Source organism: Phalaenopsis equestris, unplaced genomic scaffold, assembly GCF_001263595.1.
Source record: "Phalaenopsis equestris unplaced genomic scaffold, ASM126359v1 Scaffold000672, whole genome shotgun sequence".
Classification (NCBI taxonomy): Eukaryota; Viridiplantae; Streptophyta; class Magnoliopsida; order Asparagales; family Orchidaceae; genus Phalaenopsis; species Phalaenopsis equestris.
Window position 1 is genome coordinate 614,248 of NW_018165112.1, and position 3,636 is coordinate 617,883.

At 36.1% G+C, this 3,636-nt stretch overlaps 1 protein-coding gene across 1 annotated transcript in view; it reads left to right on the top strand.

The window, feature by feature from the left end:
* Positions 1-3,525: 3,525 nt before the first annotated feature.
* Positions 3,526-3,636, top strand: part of LOC110030211 (protein ANTHESIS POMOTING FACTOR 1-like) — a gene marked incomplete in the record, with an annotated part of 26,480 nt that continues 26,369 nt past the window's right edge. The window contains 1 exon segment of the mRNA XM_020732812.1: positions 3,526-3,636.

The following is a 3,636-nucleotide window of genomic DNA, read 5'->3' on the forward strand; positions in this document are numbered from 1 at the left end:
TTGTGATGATCTTTTCACTTCGATCTTAATTTACTTTCAATATAACCAATTGATTTGTTAAAATATGTTGAGTTTTACAACTAAAGTGAAGATTACATCCAAGATTTAGGGAGGTCAAAGCCCTTGGAAGTTGGGTGTAAATAAATAAGGAAATAAAATTATCGGGGGTAGAATTGGAGATTTTATAGTGACAGACTAAAAATCACAATTCGGTCCTATCGTTTGGGTGCTGAAGTGTAGATGTTCGCCCTCAGGCGAGGGGAACGTGGGAGCTCCGACGTGAGAGGAATATAATTTGTTTATCATATATACCAATGCCATAAACCATTGCATATATGTGTGGCCCCCGATTTCTTTTATTTATCTTTCATACAAAAACTCTAGTGTCGTCTATAGGTATTCTACTTATGTGGGGGATTTTTATAAAACATTAAGATTTAAACTTTTCCCTATCACCATATCTTTTTTGGCAAACACACTGATGTTAATTGTGGGAAATCATTTCACCATTTTACAATCTTTTCTCCCAGTTGCTAATAAGTATATTACCTATCATAATGGAGTCCCCTAATTCAACATTCAACACTATGAGAACTAGTCCCACAATCAAGAAAAACATAATTTAGCTAGTGAAGTCCACTCAAACCTATCATTAGAAAATCTCATGCTTAAGATAGAAGAACAACATACCCAATTCTTTTAGCTCTTAGAGATTCACAACCATACAATGGATTTCAACCATAAAAAAATATTACAATCCAAAGTTTAATCAAATTGATGATACCAATGGGGCACCTTTGTTGTTGTGCTACATTTATTTCTCCACCACAACCTCACTTGAATCTTCCCAACACTCTTCTATATGCTACCAATTCACACACCTTTTTTTATATTGCTTGGTTGAACCTTCTAATTATCTCGATGGACTTAAATCAACATTTCCCATTGATGTATCACTTTATATTATAAAAAATGATTCTTGATGCCATATTTGAGAGTAAATTCATTTTTGGAAATAAATTACTTTACTTCACAATATGCGCCCCTCTTCAAATTTTTTTCCTCAAAATAGCCTCCATCCAGGTATGATAGGAGGAATGAAAGATAAAGTCGGTTGGACATTACGAAGGTTAACAAACAGGATAAATATGATGATACCTTATAGAATAATTCTCATAATATGAACTGGAGAAGAGCCACTCAAATTGAATCAAACCATGCTTAGCCTGAGTACATAAACAATAAGGATTCTATAACAAGACCTTCATATCCAACCTAGAAGACAAAATCAAAATTATTTTTTTGTAAGTTAAAAGATACCTCCCACAATGATATATCCTTATTATCAATTACAACTTGTGATCCAACCAGGAAAACTCATAAATAAAGGTGTTCTATTTAAAAGAAAAGCCTTGAAAATAGGTAGATAATGGCTTTTTTGACAGCTACTGCAAGGAGAACTATTAGGTATGACTCATAATACCAGAATTTGAAGTCTCTTGGAATTGAAGAGACGTGTCTCTTGGAATTTAGTGGGTTGGGTGATCAGTGAGGGCGCAACGGAAGCGTGGTGGCCCAACTCACATTGGTGCATCAGAAACTTCATGATATATTTCTCTTAAGGGGTTGGATATTCGCCAAGGTGGAGATTTGTTAGGCATATATATTTCTCTCAATGTGGAGATTTGTTTACATATGTATTTCTCTTAAAGGGCTGAATTTTAGCCAATGTGAAAATTTGTTGGGTATATGTATTTCTCATAAGGGACTGGATATTCTCCAAAGTGGAGATTTGTTGGGTATTTATATTTCTCATAAGGGGTTGGAAATTCGCCAAGGTGGAGGTTTGTTAAGTATGACTCATAATACCAGAATTTAGAGTCGCTTGGAACGAAGAGATGTCTCTTGGAATTGAAGAGGTGTGTCTCTTATAATTTAGTGGGTTTGAGGGAGTGAGGGCAGCGGAAGCGTGGTGGTCCAACCTATATTGGTGCATAAGAAACTGCATGATGTATTTCTCCTAAGGGGCTGGATATTCACCAAGGTGGATATTTGTTGAGCATATGTATTTCTCCTGAGGGGCTCGATATTCTCCAATGTGAATATTTGTTAGGTATGACTCATAATACCAAAATTTGGAGTCTCTTGGAATGAAAATATGTCTCTTGAAATTCAGTGGGTTGGGGGGAACAAGGGCGCAACAGAAGCGTGGTGGCTCAACCCACATTGGTGCATAAGAAACTCAATGATATATTTCTCTTAAGGGGCTGGATATTCGTCAAGATTGAGATTTGTTAGGTATGGCTCATATACCATAAATGAGACATATGCTGGAGCGGAGTGGAGCGGAAGGATCTATCCTAGTTTCATTATGTGGGTTGGGGTTGTAGGGGCAACACCCCGTGGTGTGGTATAGGGGTAATTTATGTAATTACATATTGTACTATAGGGTTATATATATGTCCTGTCTGTAACCTAATGTGAGCTAAATCTTGTATTTTGTACTATTTTCTAAATATTGAAAAGGAAGTCACCGCTATGCTCCCGAGGATGTAGGCATCTTTGCCTAACCTTGTTAAATCTCTGTGTGTTCTTTTGGATTTGTGTCTATTCTTATTTTTCTGTCCTAAATTTCTCAACAAGAACCTCTAGCTAAAAGGGTGAAAATAGGCCACTAGGTAGCGAGTGAATCACCATAACCTACCAGTTAGTCACCTCTTAGCCAAGAAAGCCTATGACTGTGCCCACAAAGACTCGAGAAAGGAAACATAAGTACTCAAAAAAGAGTAGGTCAAAAGGTAGGTTGTGAAAATCTTAAACATACTGAGGTAACCTAGTCGAGGCTCCATGGAGCCATCCTCTAAGATTATTGGGACCCTATTTCTTATAAGCCGTGAATGTAGTTAACTCAATCTGATTGAGAATCAATTTCGTCAATAATCCATGTATTGCATCGTCCGAAGCAATTCGATACACCCGAAGTCAATGAAACGAAACATCAAGATTCTTATGACTCTATTCTAACTAATAGTAAAGTAGAAATTATACCTGCTAAGGGTATGAACATGAAACTTGCATGAAAAGAAGGAAAAATGGACAAACCAACTAAAAAGTTAAGCCGTCCCACAAGGACTCATGATCATGTCTGGATCGAAACTACATCTGACACCCAAAACTTGCTAGAAAAACCGTCATAAATATATAAAAATACATGCGTGACCAAACACATCGAAAAAATGAGGATGCTTTTGCCCGAAACATACAACATAAATGCAATCATCTAAAACATCATAAATGTGAAGGCACTATTAATATGCATGGAACATTAAATCATACAATTATGATCATTTTAAATCTGACCCGAAGGCCATAGAAGAAATAAATTGAAAATTTCAAAACATTATAAAATTTTATATATGACATATGTATTCAATTATCATTATTCAAATGTACTTACATTAGTGATTAAAAATGTAATTTTTCATCTCACATATTGTGCTTACTTTACTCTTGAAATTTATCCCTTAGCGCACCCTACTTCTCCTTCCCCTCCGTTTCTCTTTTTCACGTCCGGCTGGCGGATCCGTCATTTTGCAATCGAGGAATCGGTAAATTTTATCAGATGAACTCTACGTG